The sequence below is a fragment of the Xiphophorus couchianus genome, chromosome 20 (assembly GCF_001444195.1).
Source record: "Xiphophorus couchianus chromosome 20, X_couchianus-1.0, whole genome shotgun sequence".
Lineage (NCBI taxonomy): Eukaryota > Metazoa > Chordata > Actinopteri > Cyprinodontiformes > Poeciliidae > Xiphophorus > Xiphophorus couchianus.
In genome coordinates this window covers 24,456,510-24,465,939 of record NC_040247.1, presented here as the reverse complement: position 1 = coordinate 24,465,939, position 9,430 = coordinate 24,456,510, and the positions used below count along the sequence as shown (strand labels likewise).

The window sequence follows — 9,430 nt, the reverse complement described above, 5'->3', positions numbered from 1 at the left end:
TTGTCCTGTTGCTCTCAGGCCAACCTTGGCCTTCACTCCTTTCACACCAGTTGCAAACTGGCCTGCTTGACAGATCGCCACTGAGAAAGTTGCTTATATAATGTGAGCCTACACAACGATGATGTGGCAAACCGTATAGCTTGATGTTTGTTTTAAATGAAGATGCAAAAAGCGTCTTCATTTTATGTGATAGTGTATTTGCAACCTTTTGGGTATCCACCAAAGTAAAATTCTGTGAGGAGGTACATGGAGTGTTCTGTTTGATGACATCAGGTAAAACTCACAGTGACGGTTTTGTAGATCTGTTATCAAGTTGAATTTGTTTGTTATCATTAAATTGTATAAGAAGAACGAAACAACATAGTGTCTTGGTTATCTCAGCGTGAAAAGTCATTACGTATGAATATGATAAAAACAGAGATGCTTAAAACATTTCCACAAAATAGATGAAATGTTCATTGTCCTGTTCCTGCAGCAACTCAGAATGTATCTTCATTAATTTATGCAGGTTACTTTTGGGTGCCATTTCGCAGTAGCCGAATTAGATGCAGTCTGTACATATCTCTGTAACACAATTAAAGGCGTGTGAATACTGTTGCTATGCAATACTTGTGTTACCACCACAATAAATTTCAAATGCACACCAGAGTGCTTATAGATATTTAAAAACAACACTTTTAAAGAAAGAATTTTTAAATAAATCAATTGTCTTACAAAAAAGTGTAGCCCAAGACGATGCAATGCTATGTAGAAAAGCAATTAAAATAAGTGCTTCTGCGTCTAAAAATAAAATTTGAAGTCTCTCTCTCCCCAAATAATATCAGTGACTACTGGTCATGTTACCTAAGGGTACTAGTGTGCGTGTAGTTCATTTTCAGAAAGTGCCAAACATTTTGATTCAGTTCAAAATGGAACACAACTACATTACCCAGAGGGCATTTCGTTCTGCTACAAGCTGGCTCCCTCCGCTCTGGGAGTGTTTCCCATTTAAACAAACACGGTATTGCCGAAGATGGCGGAGAGTTTGTAGAGGCTTTAAAGAAGCTGGTGCAGTCAATGAAAGCGTCGAAGCCGGTAAGTTTTTTTTTTTTTTTAACCCCTGCTAAGTGGTTTGTGATTCGGTCCCAAACAAGTGTTGAACAACCGGCACTAGGTTGCCTGAGCGTGATGTCTTTTTGTTGTTGCAGAAGCAGTTGGTGCTGCTTCGCTTCCGAGCAGGCTGTGGGTTTTAAGCTACCGTGTTAAAACGAGCCACCTTAACACTGTAAATTTGTTGTGGGATTTTAGTCGTGTAATAATAACATTGAGACGGCCGGCGCCGTGAATGTGACAGTAATAAACCTCGAACTTCAGTTGATAGTTTGTTATTTCTATTGGTTTTTCGCGTTTATAGCCGTTTCCATATTCCGCTAGCCACAAAGTTTTACGAGACATTGACTTTGATTCGCTGGGGTGCAGTAGTCTTCCTCCTCCTGCTCTCAACCCGGCAGGAAAGTCTGCTTTTCAGTGCTTACGGACCGTTGTTTGTTACGTATTTGCATTCTTTGAAACTCTACAGTTGAGTTGACCCCTTTCATTGAACGCAACGTAGCCGGATAGCTTCGGGAAGTCGGTCCGCTTTGAGAGGGACCAGTTGTAGTTCGTCTGCTGCTGGAGGAATCATCTGTCTCCCTCCACAGGGGCTGTGAGTCTTTAAAGCCATACCAAGATCAGGTTACAGCACTTTCAAATGTGAGATTCTAATGTTTTATGTTTTATTAAAACGCCTGGAAGGCTGAGACCCAAAACAGAATATTAATTTAAAGAATGACAACATTTCATCTTTTGTTGTTTTTGTTCTTTCTTTTTAAATCTTGCCATTGAGCAGTAAGTGTTCATTGATGTAAGTTGTAAAATTAAACATTCAGCTTGACTTGGAAAGAGCTATTAAGTCATTTTTTTTAAACATACTCATGTGAATCAAGCACGGTGTTGAACTAAAAAGTTTGACATTGTGACGTAAATAAATACATGATTTGAATTCTGTTTGTGTTCACTTTATCAGTGGGAATTTTTGAAACTTCTACCAGCAATATCAAATTAAAGGGCATGGGGATAGCACAGTGAATCTAGCAATTGGAACAAAATATCATCTGAACTTGAGCTATAACTCTAGCCATGTTGTTGAAAAGAATAAATAGCAAATGGTATCCTGGGACGTTTTCTTGATCAAAAATTGTTCAAACTGCAGCCCACAGAATTAAATAACTATCTCTTTTTGATTGGATATATAAAACTGACTAATTAAAACTGGTCTAACTCAAAGCTACTAGGCTTGTTGTGTTGTTACTTCTACAAAATAGTTTTATGTCAGAGCAAATGGCTTGATTTATCAGAGAATTTAAACTAATCTTTAGGCATTGTGAAGGGCTCTTCCGCCAAGAAGAATTTCATCTAACGACAGTTATGCAGACATGATGACATTATCTATCTATTAAAAACTATGAAAACCCAAATGCAATTACATTACCAACAATCTTAGCTGGACTGAATTCTATATTGCTAAATAAATCAATAATGAAACATCTATTTAGAAAGTGCAGATGTGCAATGAGTGTTGTTGTAGAACTGGCTAACACACTTCATTTTTTTTTGTACTTTTGACATGGATGCAGATTTTTTTGATTGAACCTTGTGCTCACTTATTAGATCAGTTGGTTGATAATATGACCAAGTAGGATGTTGGTTTATAAAATTCTATTCTCCTTCGTATAACTCTAACGTCCCATTGTTCGACCGAAAGTTTGAGTTTGTGGCCTGGCTTTTTTCCCAATTAGAAGTAGATGGAGAACAAGTTATGTTCTGAGTGCATTTAGTCTACATCATCAGCAGGGATTGTGAAAACGCCAACACACAACTGCAAATAAAAACCAGCTCTTCTAGGGGACGTTGCAGCCAGTGCCATCCAGTGATTGGCTTTATACTTATTTGGGCAACCTGTTATGTCACATGGAGTTCCATAAAAACAGAAAACGACTGCCAAACTTGACCCGAGCTGTTTGGAGTGTCCGCTCGGGTAAATCCATCTGTTATTTATCTGTTTACTGTGGCGAGATTAGGCAATCCATGCTTATAACGGCCCCATCACATGATTAAATCCCGGTTTTGTTGTTGATTAAAAAAGGCGAAACAAAACATCTACAAGTTTTGTTTCATTTTTGAAGGAGGTTGAACAGCAGCCGGAGTTTCGTACAGTCTCGGGTTCTTACTCCCTGTGAGCTTAACAAGGTGTTAGGCTGAGGTTGTAAGAGGGCATTCTTGGAAAGCGTACTCATATGAGGTAGTGTGTTAGTCATTCCCCTGAAATGGCTGTGGTTTAGGTGTGTTGTTGGGCCCGCTGCCCTGGGGCCATCCCTGCCAATACTTGCAGACACCTACATCTTGATGCCTCTTCGCATGAAGGACTCTCTTAAATGATCCTGATGTTTTTGTTTTGTGTGTTTTGTTCTGTTTTTTTCTGGATACTAGAACATAGTTCAGTTCTTCAATAGTTAAAAAGCATGACTACTGATTGCAGTCTTCAACTGCCAAATGAGCTTACCTGTCTTTTCACTTTGACTCTCACAAAACACCATTACTCAAGCGAAGGTATGTCGTTTTCTAAATGGAATGAATATCCACTGTGGGAACCTGTCCAGTGAATTGCTTCTGCTCCTTCTCTTTGGCAAATGGAGCCCCCTGTTCCCTATTCTCTGTTCCTTTATCTACCACTTTCTTTCTCCCTCACACAGGGTGTCAGGCTGCGTTAACAATGAATCAATCTTTTGGGGGGGATTCTTTGACTGCAGATGGGGTGCAGAAGTGACCGCGATCCGTGGCTCTCGCTCTTTGTCTGCCATCCCCTGTGTTTGCAATAATTCATTAACTTATCACTTTTTCTCATGGGTCTGGGAGAGGTCCTCTCTATGGTGGCTGATCCCTATCTTATGTCACATGATTGATTATGCAATTACCATAATGTTAGCAGTATTACATTATAATGAGATAATCGGTTTAATATCCTACCACATATGTATGATTGCGTTGAATGTATTGCTGTAACTGGGTTTAGAAATAGCTCTTGGAAGGGCTGCTTATTTCAGTAAATTATGTTTAGAAGAGGTATTTAGTGACTTAAAGAAACAATATTGAAACAAAATTGCCACCAGTAGTGTGTTGTGTAGTTATCCTGTGATGACATCCTGTGAAGAAAATAGCTGTTTTTTGCGTGTTTTTGTGTTAAATGCACAAGCAGGCACCATACTTAGGAAATAATAGCATGAGGCCAACGCACAGGTACAGGGATGGCACAATTGGTGCACATTGGTTGCGCTTAGTCAATGCGTCAACTATAAACCTGACTTAATCTGTCTTTATCGTCGCTGCTACTGGTGTATGAAGAACCCTATTTGAAATAAACAAACAACACTTGGCCTGGTGGGGGGAGCAAGTAAAGCCTGGTGGCCCGCCAGGCTTATAATACCCTGGATCATGCTACTTACTGAGGATAAAACTGTGTTGCTCAGACTGACTTGATAAAGAGAGCCAGCACAGTTTGGGTTACAGTGCCCTGTTGTGGAATGGAGGGTTAATCCTCCATTTCTCCATTTATATAGGTGCTTGAACACCTTTAGAATGCTTGAATTTGCATTAGATGTTTTTCAAGGTTTGGAAATAATATTCAAACTACACTTTTGTAAAACGTCTGCTTTCAGACGTTGATTAACGTCTGAAAGTATTGATTACACTTCAAACCAGATATTTCACACATTTAATAAAAAGACACACCCACACACACTTTTTTTCCTCGCACTGAAGTTAAATTAAACTAAACTGAGTTGAAATATTATTGCGAGTCTGGTCATACTTAATTATTTATCTGTACTGGTATAAGCATTCCATCACTTGATTTATGAAAATGGATTAATGCAGTTGGCTGCAAAAAGCTCAAATTTTGCAGCTGATTTTATTATCTTAAGTCTTAGAACAAGTTTTAATCAAGACTTCTGAGTCTCTGTGATTCCCAAAAGAGAAAAAGAAAAACAACGTGCACTTTTACACTTAACTCGGTAACTTTTTTTTTTTTTTAACCCCTCCAGGGCATCTTTTGTGGGCTCTAGTGTCCCTTATATGAAAGTAGGCTGACAGGAAAGGGGGGAAGACATGAGGCAAATATCATCGGGTCCGGGAGTCGAACCCGCGATGGCAGCGTTGAGGACTCAAGGCCTCCAAACATGGGTCACGCTATCCTCTAAAGCCATCACGGCACGCCCCAGTGACGCTTTTTTAAAACTGTGAACATTACTTACTTGTCAGCTTTGTCAGCTCTTACCTTTTTAAAAATGTATATAACGTTTCCACATATTTGTGCAAAATTTTCATCTCTACTACTTATTTTAGCTTATCAGAAGAGTTGGAAAGGGCATAACATTTTACTTTCACTAACTTTCTGGTGGCAACTTTTAGCCATACGTATTGCATGCGTATTGGAAAGGGTTTTTCCTACTGTGGGTTGGATGGAACAGAAGGTTTGTTTTTTTCTTTCCCTAGAGATATTCATGGGGAATGTGACAAAAATAAAACGAAGCACCTTGAAGTGCTGACGTAGGGAAACGTTAGGATTACTGTAAAATGTAAGAAATGAACTTATTCACGTTAGAAGACAGAAGCACAGCCTGATTCAAATTTAGCTTAAAGCTGTGACAGCTATTTTTCATATTTCTGTCTTAATAAGGAAATTCACTGTTTTTCAGTAAGTTTTAGATTTTTTTCAAAAACATCAAAATGGTTGTTTTTCTGTCGTTAGAGCGCTAAAGAGCTCCTCGTTAACAAGCGGAGCCATAAAGTCCAAATGCTTCCAAATGAAACAGTTAAGGTATATATAGTTATTGTAATAGTGTTAAAAAAAGTGACATTGTCTAATTGGCTGGAAATCTGACCCTTAATACAGCAAGAGCCTTCCAAGTAAAAATATTGCGGTTAAAAAAAATTCATACTTTACTACATCATTAAAATGAGGTGGTGCAACTCTGCTCCTTAAGACTACATAATATTGTGTTCAGTCATCTATTCCAACAGAAATGGAGAATTTATTTAATCTCTCATTAAAACCAACAGCAGAAGGATCTGTTTAAACTTAAAAAGTAACAATTCCAATCTAATCATCAGTTTTTGTGCTCTGTAATTATCCTTCATCATTTTCAAAATCTTCAGATGTTGCCTGTACTTGCTGAGTATGAGTTTTGAAACACTGGTTGAATCAGGAAATTGCTTCTGATAGTATCAAACGCCTAACTTTTACAAAAATAAAAAAATTGTGTCCTCAACTGGACACAATTTCCTTAAGTGTCAACTGGACACTTTAGGACACTTTTTGTCCTAAAGTCCACATCACCTGTTCATGTGGCCATAAAGAAAACCTTTACTCCAAGTGTTTCAAACTATTGCAATAAGCAGAAGTCATTCTGAAATGGGCTAATATTGGATAAAAAAAACAAAAAAAATTGATCAATCATCTGTCAACTTTTATAGCAGAGAAGAACTGGCCCCAGTTTTGCTTCCTAGTGAGAGGACAGTTGTTTTAATTAAATGGAAATGGATGGTCGCATAAACTATTCATTAAACTACTCTCCCTGTCCTAGATTTCACTGAGTCTAACACAGAAGCTGTTAGAGGTGCTGATGTTTTTAGCAACAAAAGGGGCCCCTAAGTCAAATTCTGCTCAAGGCCTCATACAGCCTTGGACTGGCCCTGCATGATGAGTTAAACTTGCTGCACTGTGCAGAGATGTGCAACAAACGGGAGATTTAATTCAATGCTGCTAATGTGGCTTTAGTAGCTCTTCCATTTTGTGTCTGTTGAGTTTTTAACAAGGGAACACAGAAACTATTTTGGTTGGTCGAGTTTATGGGACGAGTTTCTCAGATCTCCGCGCGGCTGCGCACATTAACTCTGTCTGACTAAGTGGACAAAGCATTTGATAATAGTTTTATGCATAGTGTAACCGGAAAAATAATACTAACAAAATAATAAAATAATATAAAACCAGTGTGATGTGTGACTGCGAGGAGAGCGCGAAAGCTCCTCACTGGGCTGAACCTGCATGATGAGGTTAGTGCTGATTCGTTAACCATTAAGGCTCCGGCCAACCGGGACCGCAAACATAAACTTTACAGGGAAGACAGAGCCGTGTGCTGGGCAGCGTGTTGAGATGGAAACGCCACACAAAATTCTTTGTCCACAAATATAAATCATTCTCACCGCTCGCTCAACACGCACCTCTGAAAGTGCGACTACAAGTTATTCCTGCGGTTCACGTAAAGCTGCGCACCCAGAGCTAACGGGGTGGGGTTTAAACTCTAACCTTGATCAAAAACTCTGGAAAGAAACAGAATTCCTCACAGCGGGTTGATGTAAATATCCATACAGGTCAACCTGTGTCCAGTTTGAGTGAAAGGAGGCCCGCGGGATCCGCGCTAAGGTAAACTTAAGACATCCAGCTGCTGCAAAGCGCAGAGGCGCCAGCGGTGTGATTGGTCCGGCTTTAAATGCATAAACTATAAACCTATCTTCTATAAACATATCTTTTAGGAATAAATCTGCTCCTCCAGTGAAATGCTCAGAGCAACAGAGACACTTACAATCCAGCTTAAAAAAAATTATATATATATATATATATATATATATATATAAATGAAAAATACATTTTTTTATTTTCTTAAAAACATTAACAAGAAACGCTTAGCCTGGCGGTGGTTCTAGTATAGCATGGTGGGCCGCCAGGCCTATAATACACTGGGGGAAACCCTGTACAGAAATGTTCATTGGAATACTATTGACAGGTAACGTATTTTATTTTGTAGCTTTTGGATCGCCTGCCCCTTTCTGATGTCACCCTGGGCAACTGCCGATATCAAAAACTGCCACTGAAGGCAGTTCACTAAGTAAAACACATTATGTAGAAGAGTTAACAGAAAGCTTGTCTTTCTATTAATAATGATGACATTCCACTTGCATTCAATGAAAACACATTAAAAACTAAAATATTACATTAGACCAGTTAAACATTTTAATGCAGAAATGTGTGCTTAATGAGAAGTGTGTGTGTTTGTTACTTGCTTAAAAGTTATTTTTAAAATGTAACTTTAATCCGACAAGACCCAGGAGAACACATTTTCTAATCTGTTGAATATGACGCCACTTAGAAGGAGTTTTACTTTCTTTTGTGAGGACGGTCCACCTATTGCTAAAGATGCTAAAGCTTAGTCACAGCGCAAGGATGAAAAAAGTGACAGAAATCTGGGTCAAATGCAAGAATTTCTTTGTTAAAAATGTAGGGCTGAATGATTAATTGTGATAAATTGATTATCGAAATGATCAACAATCAATTTAGTAATTGATTTATCATTAACTTGAGTGCACAGACCCAAAACAGTTTCCAAGTGCTGAAAGAACAACACAGTCAGACTAGTAATTAAGACAAAACTTTACAAAATTATATAATTTAAGATAAAAACACAATTGTCTGTACTTATGTTTTACCCAGTTTTGGCTTCACCCAGTTCAAATTCACTAACGGAATGCTATATTATTGCATTTTAGGCACTCTAGTGTTACTTTTCACAAAAGTAACACTAGTTTTTATTTGCATCTTTTGACATATTTCTAATATTGTCATAAAAAGTATTTAGTGGTTAAATGAAAAATCCGTAAATTCATTTTTTTACCCAATGAATTGCTAGAATAATCAATTTCTAAAGTAATTGTTAGTTGCAGCCCTAATTTAACCTTGTTGTTTTTTTTAACATCATGCAGCCCTCAGATATGTTTCAAAGAATAACCACACCCAACCACATGGGTAGATTTTTATTTTTTATTTTATCATGGTGTTTAGTATTATCACAATAAATCACTATTCTTATCATGATACTTATTTTTCTTGATGACTCTAAACATTGCAAAAAATCGCCAATTCTGCAGAAAGTTTGTTTTAGATATTTAAAACATTTTCACTACTTTTGCTATACCACATCCTTCTAAAAACACCAATGTGCCTTCATGACTTGAAGATAAACGGCCGGGGAGCTCGTCTTTTGCATGCCTTTTTGATGACTGCCCCGTCTTTGTCGAGTGGCTTTTTTCTTTCTTTTTTTTTTTTGCCTCAGCTTTCTGAATAGAACGCATTCTTTAAATGTTTCATCAGTCCGAGCCTCAGTGTGCCCTAAGAGAAACCGTGCAGCAGAAATAATAGTTTTAGTTTTGAGCGTCTGTCTGTCTGGTCTGTCGATCCATCATGTCGTCGTGTGGCGCGACTTAAGTTGGAAATGAATAGCCCGATGGCTGAACGGTGGCTGTGAGAGTGCTCCTGATGTCATGGAGCTGAAAGGACAGCCTGATTGTCGTCCCCCCACAC

General features: G+C 38.3%; 1 protein-coding gene across 2 annotated transcripts in view; it reads left to right on the top strand.

Moving 5' to 3' along the window:
• The first annotated feature begins 923 nt into the window (after nucleotides 1-923).
• Nucleotides 924-9,430, top strand: part of LOC114135461 (nuclear receptor coactivator 3-like) — a 47,653-nt gene continuing 39,146 nt past the window's right edge. The window contains exon 1 of one of the 2 annotated variants that reach the window (XM_028002768.1): nucleotides 924-1,074. The gene's annotated coding sequence lies outside the window, so the exon portion shown is untranslated. The remainder of the gene's footprint in view (nucleotides 1,075-9,430) is intronic. The other variant, XM_028002769.1, reaches the window with a different exon arrangement.